This window comes from Triturus cristatus, chromosome 7 (genome assembly GCF_964204655.1).
Source record: "Triturus cristatus chromosome 7, aTriCri1.1, whole genome shotgun sequence".
In the NCBI taxonomy this organism is placed as follows: domain Eukaryota; kingdom Metazoa; phylum Chordata; class Amphibia; order Caudata; family Salamandridae; genus Triturus; species Triturus cristatus.
In genome coordinates this window covers 1,037,987,914-1,038,009,894 of record NC_140590.1, presented here as the reverse complement: position 1 = coordinate 1,038,009,894, position 21,981 = coordinate 1,037,987,914, and positions in this window count along the sequence as shown.

Sequence of the window (21,981 nt, the reverse complement as noted above, 5' to 3'; positions counted from 1 at the left end):
ACTGCATCTACCACCACACATACCACCACCAATGCTACCACCACCAATACCACCACCACCACCACCACTAACACCACCACCACTAATACCAATGCCACTGCCAAAACCAATACCGCCACCACTAATACTACCACCAATACCACCAATACAATACCACCACCACCAATACCACCACCACCAATGCTACCACCACCAATACCACCACCAATACCACCACCAATACCACCACCAATACTACCACCACCAATAACAATACCAATATCACCACCATCAATACCACCACCAATACCACCACCACTAATACCAATGCCACTGCCAAAACCAATACCACCACCACTAATACTACCACCAATACCAATACCACCACCACCAATACAACACCCATCAATACCAGCACCACCAATACCAATAACACAACCACTATTACCAATACCACCACCACCACTAATATCACCACCAATACCACTACCACCACCAATACCACCACCTTTACCACCATTAATACCACCACCACTAATATCAATACCACCACCAATATCACCAACACCAATACCACCAGTACCAATACCACCACCAACACCTCCACCAATACCACCACCAATAGCACCATCACCAATATGACCACCACCAATAGCACCACCACCACCAATATCACCACCAATACCACCACCAACAATAACAATACCACCACCACAAATACCACCACCACAACCAATACCAACACCACCAATGCCATCAGCAATACAACCACCACCACCAATACCACTACCACCACCAATACCACCACCACTAATATCAATATCACCAACAATATCACCAACACCAATAGCACCAGTACCAACACCACCAACACCACCACCAATGCTACCACCAATAGCACCATCACCAATACAACTACCACCAATAGCACCACCACCACCAATATCACCACCACCACCAATACCACCACCAACAACAATACCACCATCACCAACAACACTACCACAGATACCACCACAACAACCAATGTCATAAGCAATACCACCACCACCACCACCAATACCACCACCACCAATACCACCAATCAATCAATCAATCAATCAATCAGTGACACTTATAGAGCGCGCTACATACCCGTAGGGTCTCAAGGCGCTGGGGAGGGGTGGTGCCGCTACTGCTCGAACAGCCAGGTCTTCAGCTTCTTCCTGAAGGAGAGGTGGTCTTGGGTCAGGCGCAGGTCGGACGGGAGGGAGTTCCAGGTCTTGGCGGCCAGGTAGGAGAAGGATCTTCCTCCTGTAGTCGCTCTTCGGATGCGGGGGACAGCGGCGAGGGCGTGGTTAGCTGATCGGAGGTGGCGTTTGGGAGCGTAGAAGTTGACTCGGCTGTTGAGGTAGCTCGGGCCTTGGTCGTGTAGGGCTTTGTGTGCGTGGGTGAGGAGGCGGAATGTGATTCTATATCACCAATACCACCATTACTACTACCACCAATACCACCACCACCAACACCACCAACATCACCAATACAACCACCAATACCACCACCAATACCATCACAAATACCACCAATACCAGCACAACCACCAATACCACCACCTCCAATACCACCAATACTGCCACCACTACCACTAATACCACCACCACCACTGCCAATACCACCACCATCACCAACAGTGTCACCAATACCACTACCAATACCACAACCAATACCTCCACCATCCCCAATACCACCACCACCACCAATACTAACACCACCAATACCAATACCTCCACCACCAATACCACCAAAACCAATATCACCACCACCAATACCACCAACACCACCACCACCAATACCACCAATACCACCACCATACCACCACCACAAATACCACCACCAATACCACCACAAATACCAATACCACCAGCACCAATGCCAATACCACCATCACCAATACCACTAATACAAATACCACAACCCCCAATACCACCACTACCACCACCACTGCCAATGCCAGTACCACCACCACCAATAGCAATACCACCACCAATACCAGTATCACCCCCACCAATATCAATACCACCACCAATACCACCACCACCAATACCACCAATGTCACCACCACCAATACCACCACCACTAATATCACCAAAGCCAGCACCACCAATACCACCACTACCAATAACACCACCACCAATACCAATTCCACCACTAATACCACCCCCACCAAAACCACCACCACCAATTCTACAAATACCAATACCACCACCAATGCCACCACCACCAATACCACCACCACCAATTCCACCACCAATACCAATACCACCACCACCAATACCATCACCAATACCACCAATACCACCACCACCAATACCACCAATACCACCACCACCAATACCAATAACACCACCACCAATACCAATACCCCAATAAAATCACTAATACCACCACCAATACCAGGATCAATACCACCAGCACCAATACCACCACCAAAACCATTACCACCACAAATACCACCAATACCACCACTAATATCAATACCACCAATACCACCATCACCAATACCAATACCACCACCACCAATACCACCACCAATACCACCACCACCAATACCACCTGTACCAGTACCATCAACACCACCACCAGCTCTACCACCAATACCACAACCAATACCCTCACAAATACCACCACCACCAATACCATCACAATTACCATCAATTCCACCATCACCAATATTACCACCACCAATAGCACCATTACCACCAAAATCACCACCACCACCAATACCACCACCACAAATACCTCTACCAACAATACCAATACCACCACCACCAATACTACCACCACAAATACCACCACCACCAATACCACCACCAATGCCATCACCAATACCACCAATGACACTAATACCACCACCAATGCCACCACCTATACAGGCTCCACCCCCAATATGACCAACACCAGCAATACCACCAGCAATACCACCACCACCACCAATACCACAACCACCACCACAATACCACCACCAATAAAACCACCACCAATACCAACTCTACCACCAATACCACCAATACAAATACCACCACCACCAACACCATTACCAATCCCACTAATACCACCTTCAAATACCACCATCAATACCACAACCACCACGAATACCACCACCACCAATACCACCACCTCCAGCAATATCCCCACCACCAATACCATCACCCTCACCAATACCACCATCACCACTAATGCCACCACCAACAATACCACCACCAATACCAATACCACCACCACCAATACCAATACTACCACAACCAATACCACCACCAATGCCACCACCACCAATACCACCACCACCAATTCCACCACCAATACCAATACCACCACCACCAACACCATCACCAATACCATCACCAATACCACCACCAATACCACCACCACCAATACCACCACCACCAATACCAATACCCCAATAAAATCACTAATACCACCACCAATACCAGGATCAATACCACCAGCACCAATACCACCAGCACCAATACCATCACCAAAACCATTACCACCACAAATACCACCACCACCAATACCACCACCGCTAATATCAATACCACCATCACCAATACCAATACCACCACCACCAATACCACCACCAATACCACCACCACCAATACCGCCTGTACCAATACCATCAACACCACCACCAGCTCTACCACCAATACCACAACCAATACCCTCACAAATACCACCACGACCAATACTATCACAAATACCATCAATACCACCATCACCAATATTACCACCACCAATAGCACCATTACCACCAAAAATCACCACCAATACCACCACCACAAATACCTCCACCAACAATACCAATACCAATACCACCACCACCAATACTACCACCACAAATACCACCACCACCAATACCACCACCAATGCCATCACCAATACCACCAACGACACTAATACCACCACCAATGCCACCACCTATACAAGCACCACCACCAATATGACCAACACCAGCAATACCACCACCAATACCACCACCACCACCAATACCACAACCACCACCACAATACCACCACCAATAAAACCACCACCAATACCAACTCTACCACCAATACCACCAATACAAATACCACCACCACCAACACCATTACCAATCCCACTAATACCACCTTCCAATACCACCATCAATACCACAACCACCACTAATACCACCACCACCAATACCACCACCTCCAGCAATATCACCACCACCAATACCATCACCCTCACCAATACCACCATCACCACTAATGCCACCACCAACAATACCACCACCAATACCAATACCACCACCACCAATACCAATACTACCACAACCAATACCACCAGCAATACCAATAGCACCACCAATACCACCACCAACAATACCAATAGCACCACCAACAATACCACACATACCACCACCACCACCAATACCACCACTTATACCACCACCACTACCATACCACCACCAATACTGCAACCAATAACACCACCAATACCAAAGCCAATACCATCAATACCAATAGCAACACTAACAATACCACAAATACCACCACCACCACCAATACCACCATGAATACCACCACCACCAATACCATACCACCACCAATACCACTACCAGCACCAATGTTGTGTTATGTTAATAAACTTATTGAGCGCACAAATTCCCAGAGGTGTCTTGGTGCTGAGACAGAAGTAGCCCTAGCTGAAGCAATTAGTTTTGAAAAAGCCATGTTTTGAGGTCCCTTCTAAAGGTGATAAGTGAACCAGCATTTCAAATAGCGAATGGTAATTTACTCCATAATTTTGCCGTCCTTAAGAGATACTGCGGCCTCCCCAACATAAGGTCCGGATCCTTGGAACCACTATAAGTCTAGCATCTGAAGAACGCAGTTGTCTGGCTGAATGATACCAGGAGCAAAGCTTCATAAGATACATTGGTCTTGTGTTGTTCAAGGCCCTATAGGCTAAGCATAGTGCCTTGAACTTAATGCGCTGTGCCACCGGGAGCCAGTGAAGTCTTCGGATTTCCTCAGTTACTGACTCATATTTTGGGATATTTCATAGAAGTCTTGCAGATGCGTTTTGAATCCTCTGGAGCTTTTTTAAATATTGCTTCTGCATATTTAGGTAGAGTCCATTGCAGTAGACTAGCTTAGTCTGCACAAGTCACTACTGTCCTTTTGGAGTCATCCGGAATTTATGGTAAGACCTTCAGTTTTTTTATCAGAAAGTGGGAGGTAGATGGCATTGGTCTGCTGAGATAAAGTGAGTTTATTATCAATCAGCACCCCCAGGTTTTTTGCTTTCTGAACTGGTTTTGGTAGTTCGTCCATCTCCGCCGGCCACTAAAGTTCATCCTATCTGGGTTGCAGATTCCCAAAGATCACCACTTCGGTTTTCCCAGAATTGAGCCTGTGGCAGTCGTTACCCATCCATCTATTTATTTCCATCATAAAGTTTTGAAACTGCATTGATGGGGAAACTTGCCCTTTATAAGCCGCCACAACCAACTGGGTGTCATCAGCGTATGACGTAAGACTAAAACCAAAGTCTTGGATCAACGGGGACAGTTCTGAAACATAAATGTTAAAAAGTGTTGGACTGAGTGATGAACCCTGCGGGACCCCGCAAGGGAGGGCATAGGGTGTTGATTTGGACTGGCCTAGTACCACCGTTTGTCTCCTATTCTTAAGAAAGGAGGACAGCAGGGCTAGTGCCAAGCCCTTAATCCCTAGCGTTTCCAGCCGCACTAACAGTAAGTTATGATCCACCGTATCGAAGGCCGCCGAAAGATCAAGAAGGATGAGGGCAAAAGCACCCCCCTTATCCATCACCTTCCTGATCTCCTCAGTGTCCCTGGTTAGTGCTGATTCTGTACTGTGTTGTGGGCGAAAACCAAACTGGGAGGGTTCAAGCAAGTCATTTTCTTGTATAAACTGTGATAACTGCCAATTCACAGTTTTCTCCACTATTTTTGCCAGGAGTGGTAGTCTGGATATCGGGCGATAGTTATTGGGGTCAGACTCATTTAGATAGTTTTTTTTAAACAGAGGCAGTATTGATGCATCCTTCTATATGGATGGGAAGGTCCCAGAGGTGAACATGGTGTCAAAAATTTCTGTGAGGACAGGGCTTACCTCCCTTAATAACTCTATCAAAAAAGTGGGCGGACACAGATCGAGAGGAGATCTGGATTTAATTTCAATTATGTGTTTTTCCACTAATTCTGCGTTAACCAGCGCGAAGCAGTGAAAACTCTTATCACTGGGACATGAGCATGGACGTAAGTCAATAGGAACTGGGGTGGGGACAGTTTCAAAAGAGTCATAGATATCCTTTACTTTATTTCTAATGGCGTCCGCAATGACCTCACAAAAGCTATTGTTGTTGTTGGTGCATTTTTTCTTTGCAATAGAGGGAAGTTTCTCTACTACTCCGAACAGATCTTTAGCGGAGTTCTTAGCATTTACAATCTGCCTCGTGAAACATGCTTTTTTTCTCTGCGATCAGCAGTGCTTAGTAGTGAATTAAGGCCGCTTTATAAATGTCTTTGTCTGTTAAATCATATTTTGTTCTCCAATGTCTTTCCAGTCTGCGACATTTTTGTTTTTCCAGGTGTAAAGCCTCAGTAAAGGCTCAGTAAACCAGGGGGCCGAAGGTGGGGTGCGGTTCCCTGAAATCTTTCCAGTGGGTACCGTGGCCCCAATTGCTTCGTTAACCAATCAGTATATTGGGTAACTGCTAGATCTGGGGCCACATTTAACAGAGGTCGTGTTCTATCCAGTTGGATGCGAAGCATAGTTTTATCAACCTTGTTCAATGCTTTATAGGTTAATAATTGAGATTCGACCACTTCTCTATTCTGGGCTTTTGGTATATTGTAACTGAATATGACTAAGGAGTGGTCTGTCCATGTGAGAGGGTGAACGTCATTTATTTTTAGGCATGGGACGGATGTAAAAATGCTGTCGAGTGTGTGCCCTGCCTCATGGGTGGGCTCAAGCACCAGTTGAGTTAGGCCTAGTGTTCCTAGTGTCTCTTGTAGCGAATTAGTGTCTTTATCTCCATTGTCTGCGAGATAAATATTAAAATCACCCAGAATCGTAAACTCATCCCTGGCTAAGATGGCTTCCATGAGAACATCTAGGTTGTTGGTAAACGTACTTCTGGCACCTGCGGGGGCGGTAGAGAAGTATGCCCTTAAAGGTTTTATTAGCATTTGCTGTTAAGGTAAACTGCAAAGCTACATATTAAGGAGTGGGGGCTGGTGAAAAGGTGATCCGCCAGTGCCCCCCCACTGCTGTTAAGTAGCAACCGCTACTGCCCAATACATTAAAGATATTGAGTAGATTGTAGTCTGGATTTCTTCATGACAATCAAAAAAACTCAGGGAGTACATAAGCAAGAACACTTACTTTGCATCTGCCAGATACTAAACTCCTAAAGGGGTGTGCACTAGTCACTCGATCAAAATATTCATGGAGGGCTATCTCTTTAATGTGACAGGACAGCGACCAGTATGGCCAAAAGATTGGAAAATACTCTTAGGCCAGTTTCAGTCTGAAAGGAATTACCTCGAACTGGAAATGGTGAGACGGGACAACAAAGCCCCGGAACTTGTGTGAAGGGAACAAACGAAGACAAGAACTAAGGCAGTCTGATAGCCCAAAGCTACCATAAAATCTCTCAGCCAGCTTAGAGGCATTATATTATGTAGCCTTTCCATCTTGAATTGAGTGGTGTTCACATATTCCCAACAGGTACACACCAGAGATCCCTCTCCATAAATGGCGATCTGCCCAGTCGGGAAAAAGAGACTAACTTCTGGCAGTTTTGTGACAAGTCTTCCACCTTTGGGCCACAAATATTAACCTGTCACCCACAGGAAGGGGACTTGGGGGCATATCAACAACAACCGGCGATAATTATCGCTAAGCGCACTTAGCGCTAGGATAATTATCGCCGGCTAGCGTTGATTTTTATCGCTGAGATAGCGTGCTATTAGCAACGCTTATCTCAATAGCGATAAAAATCCTCACGCTAAGTGGCTAACGTGAGATTATCGCTGGAAACCCAGCGATAATCTCACGTTAGCTTGTTGATAGGGACAGACAAACTTAGCCATGATATCCTCCTTCCATAGGATATCATGGCTCAGTCAGAAAAATACCAGACGTAAAAAAGCAGCGTTAACCGCGGTTAGCGCTGCTTTTTTTTGTCTCTAACAGGGTTAGCGATATTCTTGATAATAGGAGAAATGTCTCTTAGCGACATTTCTCCTGTTATTTTACTCTGGAACGCCCCCTTTGCATCTCATTAGAGATGCAAGGGGAAGCGTAGAGTAAAAGGGTGCTAACATGCAAATTTGCATGTCAGCACCCTGTTGTTGATAGGGTGCTAGTTTTATCTCTGCTTTTTTGGCTTTTAAAGCCAAAAAAGCAGAGATAAAACCCTTGTTAATATGCCCCCAAATTCTTTAAAGGTAACTAAAGGGGAGTCTACAAGGCAAACGAAAACCAGGAGGATGGAAGGGTTATGGGTCTTTATAGAGGGTAGCTGAGGAGAGTGAATGTGCTGTTCTTTAGCCTCCTATCACTTTAAGAGTGTTTCCAGGGGTGCCAGGCCTCCTCTAATGTGAATATTGAGAGGAAGATGCGGAATGATGAGGTAATAATAATTTCTGTGCTCTCTTGCACCAATGACAAGCCGAAATACTGTGTGAACTCCCATTCACCATGAGATTGAGATACATGTTTTCGGGGTTGAGAACACTTGTATTCTCCTGTTTTTTTATTTGTCTTGTTGATTCCTTTTCAGTTACCTTTAAGAAATGTGGTTTCAAATTTCGAGCTGATATGTTATGTTACGTTACATTATGTTATGTTACCTAATGTTACTTTATTTAAGGTTACGTCATGATATGCTAGTGACGTTTGTAGAGCACACCATCACCAAGAGTGTCTCTTTGCGCTCAGAGCTCCCACAATAGAGCTCACACCATACTTAAACTGAAGCGCTCAATCTGTGCAAAACAAAACAATTTGCAATCTCCACTTATTTTCAGCACTGCACAATAAACCAGTCCTCGTGGAGGCAGGCATGGCCCCCTCAACTGTGTGTTACCAATTAACAAAAGTGACCTAACGTTGGCTTCCTTCCACAGGCCAAATGTCACACTACCTCTCTTGTCTCCTCCATGGTCACTGACGACGTAGCCGAGGATCTGCTAAGATTGTGACTTCAATATTGTGTTCGCATTCACTGAATTTGGCATTCAAGTCACACAATATCAGGACACATGTCACATTTTGATTTGCAAAGACTTGGGCCAGTTTTATCCTTGGTACTTTCAGCATCATACTCCAGAAAAAGAGGATCATTGCTGGTCACCAATTATATGGCTTGGAGGAATGCTACATTTTATATTAAAACATTGGGAGTGGTTCAGCTTGTAGACCTCCAGGACAGTTATAATATTTACGTAATTGCAAGTGGCCGTGACACGTCGACCATTTAATCTACTTTTTTTTAGAGGTTGTCGGATCCTAAAGGAAAGCAAGAACAACTGAGGATGCACAGATGGCAGTGACCACATGTCTCCTGTAGTGATAATATATTATTCAAAATACGCAATGAACTCCTACGTTTAACAGGAATTGCTTTTAGCAATTCTCTACTATCTCTACTAGTTGTCCTTCCCTCAACCCAAACCCTTCCTGCTTATCAGTGTCATCCTCCTCCACTACCTCCTCTGTCAAATTTTTAGGGGATTCCAGTGAAGTGTCAGTTTGAATTTTCTCATCCTCACCAAAATATTCATTGAGCTCCCACACCCACATTTTCACTGGAATTTTGGTTTGAAGTTTGTTTAATACATGTCCTTCTTTCCCACACACCAAAACAGAGGAAGTACACAAGTACTATAAAAATATCGAAGAGTCATGAATGAAAGTTGAAAGTTATAGCAAATATTAATTTAGTAAATTGCACAAATACATGTTTTGCATTTGTAGCCATTCACAATACAGGTGAGACTCAAAGTAAAAACAAATCAAGGGGCATATTATCAAGACAGGCGATAAAATTATTGGCTCTTTAGCGGCAGAAAACTGCTGCTAAAACAGCGATAATGGGCTTGATAATATGCTCTATGGAATTCCAATTGAAGCTCAGGTTAGACGTCCTTCACATCTAACATGGGCTTCAATTGGAATTCCATAGAGCATATTATCAAGCCCATTATCGTCGTTTTAGCGGCAGTTTTCTGCCGCTAAAGAGGCGATAATTTTATCGCCTGTCTTAATAATATGCCCCCAAATCTCTTACTCTATCTGGGAAAAAGGTTGACAAAACATGCTGCCGGAATGACGCCTCTACTACTCACAACCTATTGTTGGTTTGCTTAGAGCTAGTGGGAACAAGAAGGGATATATTGTAAGTATAGGGGGTGCAGGGAGAGATACACACAGCAGTGTTGATTAGCGAAACTATCCAAAATTGAAGATCAAAGTGTAAAGTAAATAAAAAAAGGTGTACTAATATATAGTAATGGACTGTGACATTGTGTTACAATTGTTTTAATTCTGAAACGAATAGGCCATTTTCCAACTGAGAGCACATTGGGGTGAAGCGTACCCACAAGCTAGATGTATCTCCACACATTGTTGACAGAAGATATTGCTTTGTGGTTCGCCTGTCACCTTCAAACAGCAGAATTTCGTTCAGCAACTGCATCGCAGTATTTCATGGACAGAAATGTCATCCTGCAAAAATATCTACACCCGAATTTCGACTACCACTTTATCGTCAAGGTAATTTCATAGAAGTATTTTAGATTCATTATTCTTAACCCCTCATCTATGCATTTTGAAGATATTTGTATCTTGAGGGTACATAGATGTGAAGGCAAGAATAAATCTAGACTTACACTTATTTACCTTTATAACACAGTGGTTGTCGATACAGTTGCAGGACCATAACAACATGATAATGTAATTGAACACCCAGTTACTCCACACAGATGTCTGAAAGTAGAACAAAACGGAAAGTTATTGCACAGTACATTGCAGTAGTTTGAATCCTGATGAACAGTGCTGTAGGCTTATTGCATCACACACAAGAGCTGTCAACTGCAGTGATATGTTGCCTTTTCAATAGTTTATGGGTCTGTGCCAAGGATGGGCTTGTTCTTTGGCATGACAATGGTGTTAGACAACAGAAAGTAATGCCCCATAATTTGCTTTCCTCCTTAGATATTCCTGGTGGCCCAACTAGGACAATACGGAGGACTACACTGACTCACTAGAGGACGGTAGTAAGAGTGTACTACTGTTCCCTCACCTTTTTCCAAACCTACATTTGCATAAGGACAGCAACAGTTGAAACAGTCCAAGTACCATTCAGAACTTCATGCATGAAACCAAACTCTTCAAGCCACATTTCACCCAGGCACCCTTCCAGCCAAGCATGCATGCTCTGGCCTACAGTGAATGAGACAAGGTTGAGCGCTACCACGTCACACATGACATCAGTGTGCTATACAAATCTCAAGAAAAATAACAAAAAACAGCCACTGCTGAGCAATGTGAAGATTTATGCAATATTTGAGAAGCAAATAAAGTTCCGTCCTATCTCACAGGAAATCCTAAGTGTGAAGTATAGGTCTCACAGAGAGCTATTTGTGTGAATACTGGATTCAGAAATGTTTTATTCACTGCTCAGACATAGCAACAGTAGGAAAGGAACAATTTTAGGTTGCAGCCTACCGGACATTGCAGCTATCTGGTTTACTAAAGACATCTTGAGGAGATTCAGAAAGTTGACCTAGGAATGCATTCTGCCTGTTGCTTACAATTGGCTTTGTGGTTTGTAACCCACATTTTCTTGCTTTCGATTTGGTGGCTTTATCTATTTTAGGCTGTCCAGCATGAGTTTGTACCTTCCCTTCCCCAAACCTTACTTACAGAAACCTTTTGAGGGCTCTCTTTCTGTCAACAGGCCTGCAAATGTTGTTCTTATCTCGCCACATTTGCTGTACATTTAAAGACCGAAGTCTTTAAATGTACATGCTACAACATGGCTAAAACACATTGGCAAAGCCAATAGTTCTTGCATAGGCGAGACTTGGCTTTGCCAATGTTTGTTCCCTGTGTTTTTTACATCGTAATGGGAATCAACTATTTCACTGTAGTCCCACACTTCTCACGGGTTTCCAGAAACCTGACCGAAGTAGTGGAATGGCAGCTTTTGTCTTTTGTCTCCTCTCTCAGGACACCTCTCATTGCCTATTTGATGTTATTCAGAACTCCGAACTGAAAAACATCCCCATTAATCATAGTTGCTCATTGATAATACTATATATAATCTCACCTTTTACTGTCAGGGTAATAATGCATTTATTCCGCATGCACCAACCGCACTTGGCTATCTCTGACTGCTGTGCAGAATGCAAGCTGGTCAGAACATGGGATGCGAAGGCTAACAGCCTCAAGAAACTTCCTTTAGAGACAAGGCATGGCTATCTGTCATCTGTTCTGACCGGTTATTCCCATAAAACCTAAGGCCCCTTTCCTGAGAAACAGAGGAGGGGTCTGAGGGAACAAACAATACCTTCACCATCCATTTTCATCCCTCAAAAATGCACCCGTTCGTGGCTTTTCATCTGACAAAAGACCAAGACGCATTCTTCTTTCCAGGTAAGCATGTGTACCATATAATCTCAGAAACTCGCCAAACCCGTCAATCAGCATATAATCACATTCTATTGGCTGCCTGTAAAAAAACATAAGCCTCAATGCAGCACATTGACAGTGGACAGTTTATGTGCATTAGACATTGCACTGGCCTGAGCACTGTAACTGTGTCTGTATATCTAAAGTACATTTCACTGCCAAAATGCATCCATCACATTTCTAACCACTGCCTCAATTTAAATATTTTAATCCGCAAAGAAAAGCAGTCTAACAATGCCAATCTTTGTTTCATTAGCGGCAAGCCTACCCTACGTGCACATCATCTCAGTGCATATTAATTAACAGCGTTCATTGTCACAGCGATTTGTGCGTTCATGTTCATTGCTAGCTAACCTGGGGCCCATTGTCCACAGCACCAGAAGACTTGCCCATTTACTTAGTGTCTGTACACACACAATCATACCATGAACATTCCAAAAATAGATGATTTCCATTGAGTTCCGTTTTAATGGCAGGGCACAATTCATGATCTACTTAATAGACACAAATATTCCAAAGAACTGACTAATAAAACTAATTTTAGGTCAACACCCACTGTTTCTAATTAATAACACATTCATGTTAAAATTAATAGGCACGGTAAGAAACTTCCCAGGGTGCAGAACGGCAGCCACGTTAATGGAATATTTGAAAGGAGTCCCGCAGCTTCCTTGTTACAGATTAACTGACTCTGACTGATGAAAATAAAAATGTCACAGCCATTTTGAGAACTATACAAAAAACACATTCATTAGGTGTAGCCTTTTGAAGGCTCTCTGGTGGTCCCCCAACCAGGTGCAACCATTTCAGATTAGTTGTCTGATACAAAGAGTCCCAGCTGCCATGGAAGCCCTGTCAGAGGGAAGGCAGACTGAAAGATCAAAAAAACAGATGAACTCCAACATAATTCGATCCCTGTGAAAACCCGGCAAGATCTTGAAAGACTTTAGAATCAGATCTAGAGTTTGACAGATGCTACTCCATTGGTCAGCGTGGCGGATCATATTACCACTCTTCACCCTATCACTCTATCACCGATGCTTCCCCAGCGATCTCACTAACTTGACAGGAACCAGTGTCATGGGGTTCTTTTTGGTACAAAACGTTTGCTGCCGCCATTGTGTTTTTTGATGGCCATCCACCAAGCGTTTACAAACATTTTGTTTTTCAAATACAAACTCACAAAGTGGAAAAAGGAGGAAGCACAAAAAATAATAGCAAACTCATGACCCCAACACCCAAGAAGTGTTTTCCTGGGGTGTGGGGTCATTATTAGATTTTTTTCTGTCCCTCAACACCCTGCCTGGCTGTGTTGGGGCAGGAAAAAAGGGCATTGTGCTGTCCACCCTAAATAGAGATCTTCAAATGGCCCCTACTCCGTCTGACCGTCAGAGGAAGATTTCCTTCAATGGATTGAAGAGGGGCTCAGCCTACCAAAAGCTGATGGTCCACCCATCCCTCAATAGGGCAGGCAGACGTTCAATTTGGCAGACAGGGTACTTCATCACTTTTGCAATGGAGTACCCTGGTCTCCAAACTCTAAATCACACCCTTAGTCACATGTGAAAGGATTCTTCCATCTGCATAGACTGTTCTGCTTCTGGGTTGTAGAAACACATTTGGTTTGATTACACAAGTATACTGGGATTGCAAAGTGTGTTTACACCAGTTTATTTTTTCTGGTTGTTCCTCTGGGCCCTCCTATATTACAAAAAGGGCTGTAGGCACTTGAATGGTCCCTTATATAATACTGATCACGCGAGTTGCTGTCTTGTACCTGCACAGTCTCAAGGGGTGCTTCCTCATTTGCATTGGGTGTGGCCCTATTCAAAGCAGTGTAAGCCTTTGTCCATGCGCCCAGGAGAAACATGTTATCTGTGTGATGCACAGGAAATAGAACTCAGTTCATGCGTCCAAGGTATCAAGGGCCCTTTGGTTCCCCAGAAGCATCGCCTCATGTGCAAATGCAGTAACACAGTGATCTCTATTTCAATACAACACCAATCCCAAAACACAGTCCCAGTCTGCGCTGTTGTGTAGTAATATACCCTTATTGACTACTAAGCATTTTGAAATTCACATCTGCACCGTAAATTCAAATATTCCTGGCATGTGGTGACACCCTGTCCCTCTCCTGTTTGTTCTAACATGGTGTTTATTTTGCCTTATCACTTTTTAACTGGCACCAGTTCCCTGGCAGAATATTATGCTTGGCTCAACCTTCATCACTATGTCTATGCAATGGAAGGCCAACGATAGCAAATTATTAAGAATCACACAACTTACCCAAGATCGGAATCTAGGAGTAACATTTAGGTTTCCACATACAAATTCTAACGTCTTAGCCACTGGATAACATCTCCAGTAGTGTTGGGCTTGAGCTCAGTTTTAAATAATGCATCCAGGCTATGGTCGATGCATTATTTCCATAAAGAGTTTACACTACATGATCAACTTGAACCTCAGAATAGACTGGTGTAAATTAATAAACAACTGTGTGTTCTAACGTGAGACGCTGTACCAGACCTTGCCAGACTCTCACCACAACGCAGGAGGACTACCAGGCCCAGGGGGCCTTGCGACAGGAGCCGCGCCTCATTTGCGTGCCAGCCGGCGCTTAAAGGCCGCCACTGCCTCCTGCACTGCGAGACGCCGTACCAGACCTTGCCAGATTCTCACCACAACGCAGGAGGACTACCAGGCCCAGGGGGCCTTGCTGCAGGAGCCGCACCTCATTTGCGCGCCAGCCTGCGCTTAAAGGCCGCCACTGCCTCCCGCACCGCTGGACGCGCGCGGGCACTCCTGGGCGAAGCCCGGGCCAAGGGCGGGCCCGTCTGCGCCCGTCAGAGACAGGAAGAGGCGGGGCTGGCCCAATCCCCTGTGATTTACTACACCAACGCGAACACCAAGGAGGATTTTTGCTACTAGAACAAGGTACTTACGTGTTTTGGGGCAGTTTGCGGGCCTTCAATTTTGAGTAACAGCTAGCCAACAAGCATGAATATACGTAAGGTCACTGGCCTACTAGCGGGGGGGGGGTTGTGGGGACACTGGACGCCTTTTTGACAAGAGCCGAGTCAGTTCTGACTCATCAGATCCAGCTCACTGAAAAAAGACTCTCACTGGATACCTTTGCGGCCCAGAAACAGTCTTCGATGGGAGGCATAGGTACGGCTAAATCCCCCGAGGGTGCCCAGCATTCTGTGGATCATCTGCATTAAACAATCCCTGGCCCCAGTAAAAATGGTGATTTAATCGACCCCCCTGACCCCCTGTTAGGGGCATCAGAGGCGACTACACTCGTGCAGGTCGATTCCATTATTACTGCAGTAGACAGTGCAGGGGTCAATGAGCCCGACCTGTCACACATTTTGGTCGAAGATCCACTGTCCCGTACTACGGGACACAATGCAATTACATCTGGCGTGTGCCGTGAGGAGGTCATCACCCGATCCAAAAGGGTTGCCAGGGAAAGAACGAATAATCTCTCAAAGTCCTCAACTGCTGGTAATGGAGAACCACCTGCGAAACGCCCAAGGGGAGGAGCTACACACAAGCAAAAACAAAAACCCAGATTAAAATCTCAAGCAGCTAGGCCCCCTGACAAACCCGCTCCAGAACTGAATAAAGGATTGGCCGTGAATCAGACTCATACTAGTGGTAGAAATGATAATCACATTGGTGCGGAGTTTGGGAATCACCCTGACCAATGGGAGCGATTGGGGACTCTGATAACTGCTCTCCTGGGGCCCATTGTATGCAGACTCAGCTCAATTGAAGAAAAACTGCTTTCATTTGGGAATCTTGGGAGCACTGCAATAAACCAAGGGGCATGTAGGAGTGCATGTGTGGCTTGGGGGGAATCTGGGGCTCTAGCCCCATTACCTGTAAACGTGAATGAGGGGAGAAAAAAATGGGGATATTGAGCAGGCCACCAGGAGAAATTTCACATGCACTAGAGTCCCACAGGTACATGCGGAAGTAACTAGACCCAATGTTACCATTGTTGCTAGGGGGATGAGGGAATCAATGACGGGGTCCACAGGCAATCTCTCAACATGTCTAACAGACAATGCAAGGCCAGAAAGGGGGGCAAGGGGAGATAATGTGCGGCCACAACCAACAGAGATGTCCTCCTTATGTGTGCAGAGTACAGCAGCCCTTCCAGATTTAGACCTACCGCCAGAATCGTGCCGAAATACAGTTGTTTTAACTGGTGTCTCAGCACACATAAGCCAAAAGGAGGAACCCGCGACACAACTGATTAACGAGGTGGCGCATTGGATGTGTAGGAATGCGGGGTTCAATACTAGAGACTATAGACATATCTTGATGGCGAGGAGGGTGTCCTGGATCGGCAGATCCAGGAAAGCCTTCCCAGGGGACTGTGTGATAGTGATACTTAGGCATCCCGATCTGGTGTGCAAGACCCTTTTCCAGAGTAATAGGTCTAATCAAGCTGAGATAGACTCATGTGTTAAATTGCTCCCATTGGGCTTTTTCTATAGACCCTCGCCCTTTCCAAATCAACATCAAAGAGAGGTATGTCGACAAGAGGGTGCATTTGGATGGGCCAATGCACCATTGCAAAATAATGCCTTTTCACCACTTAGAGACCTCAATGACCTAAATGATATTGATTGACTAGGTCCATCGAGGGAAGGTGACAGAATTGTTGGTACTCCCGTAACTAACTCAGATCGAGGGAGAAAGGGAAAAGTGACTACCGCAGGGACAGTGGAAGGCGACAGCATTTATGGTCTACAGGCTGTAAACGCCCATGCGGACAGTGGCTCAAACATGAATCTTCCCATGTCAAATAGTGGGCAATTGATAGCGTAGTAAGGCCAAATGGGAGATAAATTAAAATCCTCTCAGGGAACATAGCAGGCCTATCTACTAAATTTAAGGATGCATTAAAGCTACTTTATATACGGGATTTCCCGATTATCTGTCTGCAAGAAACTTGGGAACCTGTCAATAATAACTTTTATCTGGAGGGATATAAAACCCTCTTTTGCCAGGCGCGAAAGGCAACGTCAGGGAGAGCCATGGGAGGGTTTGTTATTTATTTCGATCTCACATTACAGGGTAGATGGACAGATTTGGCCTGGGATTCTGAGGTTGCGCAGGGGCTCATTTTTCTCACTAAAGGTTACAGGTTATTTTTTATAAATTTGTATAACTCAACGTCACATGGTCAGGGTCTCGCAAGCCTGCATGATTTGGATGCTAGACTCACACAGACGCAGGAGCGAGGGCAGAAGGGGCTTCAGTTAGTCTTAGCATGTGATTTTAACTGCCATCTGTGCCCAAACTTAAGAGCATTTTGTGGGGATTGGTCAACCTGTATGTTTGAGGATGGCCCTCACTTGGAACATACAAAGGAGGGTAGGGAGTTATGCGGTTTATTAAACATGCACACGCTAACGCACACGATGGACATGATCAATGTCCAACAGGACAAATTGGTTCACCCTACATTCAAAGGCAGAGGATGTGCTTCTTTTGTTGATTATACTTTGTCTCTACCTCACTTAGAAATTGTGTGTCCAGGTTAAGTATCAGTCACAGTGTTTTAGCGACCATAACCCCCTCGACTTATCCTTGGTGGATGTCTGTCACCGCTATGATACGCCTGGAATGGGAGGGGGGAGGCTAAGGCTACGGACCAGGGCAGGAGGCTGCGTTGGACACAGGTTAACGGAGAGGCCTTTTATAAATCACTTCTAAAAGAAGGTGAATATGTCATTTTAAGGTGTTTAGACCTTGAAGTGGAAGGGGCAGACTTAGTTGAGGCTTTCAAACAGGTTGCCCAAATAGTTGCTACCCTGCTGAGAGCCCCTGTGCTTAGTGTCAAAAGAGATGATCCGAGATGGTTTGACCCACAATGTTCCCGCGCTCTTAGAGAGTCGAAAGATGCCTTAAAGACCTCCCCAAGAGACAGGCATTGGGTGTCCATTTGCCAAAACCATTATAAGTTAGCTGTCAAGGGACGTAAATATCAATTACAAAAGCAAGCTTGGGATGACATGAAAAAAGCAATAACATTAAAAGACTCCACCGCTTTTTGGAGAGCCATAAATAATTCTTGTTTTTAAGATTTGAACAAACCTGAGCTTAGAAAAAACATCCTGCCAGAGCAATGGTATGAGCACTTTCAAGGGCTGTATAATTACAATCCAAGTGCGGATCAACTTCAGGTGTGTAATGGGGAACAGGGTATATCTCCACTGAGATTCTCACTGAGCGAAGTCAAAACGGGATTTGAGGGTCTAACTAGGAATAAGGCGCCTGGCCCAGAAGGGATCCCACCTGATATTTTCATAAATAACTTGGATCTCTGGGCTCCAATCCTGACTAGGGTGATTAATGCAGCAGTGGATACAGTAATGCCAGAATCCTGGTCCACAGCCACAATTGTCCCTATTTTTAAAAAGGGTAATAAGGATAACCCACAATGTTACTGCCCGATTTCTCTCATTGATGTGTCAGCGAAGGTACTAGGGTGGGTGGTTTTAACTAGGCTGATGGACTGTGCTGATAAGCATTAAGTTATAACTGATGCTCAATTTGGTTTTAGGCCAGGGAAATCTACCACTGACCAATGTCTCAACCTGTACCTTATTTCAGCCAAATACACAGTAGTCCGTCCAGGGACAATGTATTTGGCATTTATGGACCTAACTGCCGCTTTCAACAGAGTCAATAGAAGGAAACTGTGGGCACTAATGGGCGGGCTTGGCGTGGATCCTGGACTTATTAACATCTTAAAAACTTTGCATTTGAATACCACTGCTACGGTCAGATACAGTCAGGCTGGAAATAATACCCTTTACGTGCTCTAGTGGTGTCAGACAGGGCTGCATATTAGCTCCCTTCCTGTTTACGCTATATATAAATGGTCTTGATCGCGCACTAAGCACTTTCCAGGCAGACACCCCAAGGATAGGTACCCGTGGAATTCCAGTTCTGCTTTATGCAGACGACGCGGTACTCCTTGCACGCACCCCCAAAGGTCTGCAGATCCTAATAGATGGGTATGTATCTTTTATGAAGAACCTGGATTTGTCTACCAATTTTACAAAATCTTACGTCATGGAAGTGGGCAAAAAGCCAGGTAAATCTTATAATTACACAATTGGTTCTTATTGTTTAAGTAAGGTACAGCCCTTTTCGTATCTGGGGATTTTATTTGATGGGCGATTACATTTTAAATATTTACTTGAAGAGAAGTGCCGAACTATGGCCAAATGTAACAGATCAATAATGAACTTTGCACAGAGGCTAGAACGGTGGTCCCCAGAGCAGATCCTGAAAGTGTACAGCTCCATGTGTTGTGCCAAAGTGCTGTATGGCAGCAAGATGTGGGGATTCATTGAGGTGAATCAATTACAAATAGAGGAGAACAAGTATTTCCGGCGCCTGTTAAAAGTCCCTCAGAGCACGCCAGCCCACATTGTACATGAAGAACTGGGTGCCCGTTACATTGTGGATAGGTGGGCTGTCAACCCTCTAGTTTGTTGGGTAAAGATCTGGTTAAATGAGGAGGCTGCACTAAGCAGGCAGGTTATAGAAGAATGTCTCTCCCTGGACCATGGACTTAAAATCCCCTGGCTAAAATATGTAAAGGAGCCCTTTGTGAAAATTGTATTTACAAACTTATTTGATAACCCCTCGAAAATAAGTATGCAGGATAAGGCACTGGTTAAGGACCAGTTCTTTAAGTATGCATTGATGCACCAGGAAGACAGAGAGTTGTCCAAACCGTTGGTGAGAGAACACTTAGTAGCCAGGTCCACCAAGGGCATTGAACCATACCTGTCCTGTATAAGTAGTGCCCACGATAGATTTTTAATGACTCGGTTCATGCTAAATCTTTAGCATCACGTTTTAGCAGAGCCGGCATGGTTTACAGTGCACTCAGAGATGAAGAGGCCCTGTGGCTGCGACCACAGGTCTCCACAGGATACCCTTCACCTTGTTTTATTTTGCCCATTTTATCTTCATCCCAGAAGACCGAGGGGTATTTAAAAAAAAGCCAGATTTAATCAAGCACGGGTGGCACTTTTATTTTTTAAATTGGCCCCAGATGCTTTTACACTCTTTTGTATTATTAATTTTTTAAGGACTGCATTTAGACTAAGGACCACAAGGGGTAGCGTCAACTAAGCCTTTAGATGGGGTGTACCGATGAGAGACATGTTATATGTGATTTATTTTTATTTTTTTATCTATATACTTAAATTGGACCATGTAGATTTTAGATTGATGAATTGCTCCTTTGCTTTCTAAAAAAACAAAGTTTGTACTGTAACCTCTATTGATAAACTGTCACTTTTATGGTATGTTTTATATGCCGAATAAAGAAGTAAAAAAAAAAATAACTGTGTGTTCTAACGTGAGAAGGCACAAACAGTTCCTCAATCCTCACTTTATGAAGACAATTGATTCTCCTTTCTTTGCGCATTTTTGAGCCTCGCATGTAAAGAAGAGCTGGGAGGATGAACTGGTAAAGTCTGAAACTACAACTAGGGCACTGATCCACCAATCTGTGTCATGAGCCACCTTACAAAATGGAAGTTCAATAAACTGGCTAACCGATGGGATCACAGGTTACCTGGGTGCTTGGAGAAACAGGCTGTGAAAGAGAGTGGAAGGTTCATTTAACAAAACTGAAAGGTCTACAGAGCCTTCCTAAAAGAAAGGTGAGAGTCAATGGATTGTGTTCCTCAACAGCAGAGAGTTCTATGACTGGGGTACAATAAAAGAGAGGAAGCAACCACTCGCCCTGGCTCTCTTAATACACAGAACCAAAAAAGGAGCCGAGTGATACAGTGCAAATTTCTCTTTGGAATATCAAGCTTTAAATGAGATACCAGAAGCGAGTTTTTAAGGCCATAAATGAATCTGTGAAGGAGTATTGGGCTGCAAACTGTATTATTTGCGGCCAATAAAATCCGATGCATGTTTGCATAAGCCTGTCATATCTCTTTATCCCATGGTATAAATCTAACCTTTCCAACTGGTACCCTAATGCATCCCACTCCCTTTTACGTGACAACCATCACCCTAATATTAACTGAAATGTACTGACTCGCTCTTGGAACACGTTTATACTGATCTGCATAACATTCAAAGCCATTCACTTTGACAAACCAAATAACCCCTGATCTACCGTAGTAATCTTTTTTACGAGGACAAAAATAAAATGGTTAGTATTCTGAAAACGTTACCTCTTCCCCTTCTTTTTGAACCACATGCTTCCCTC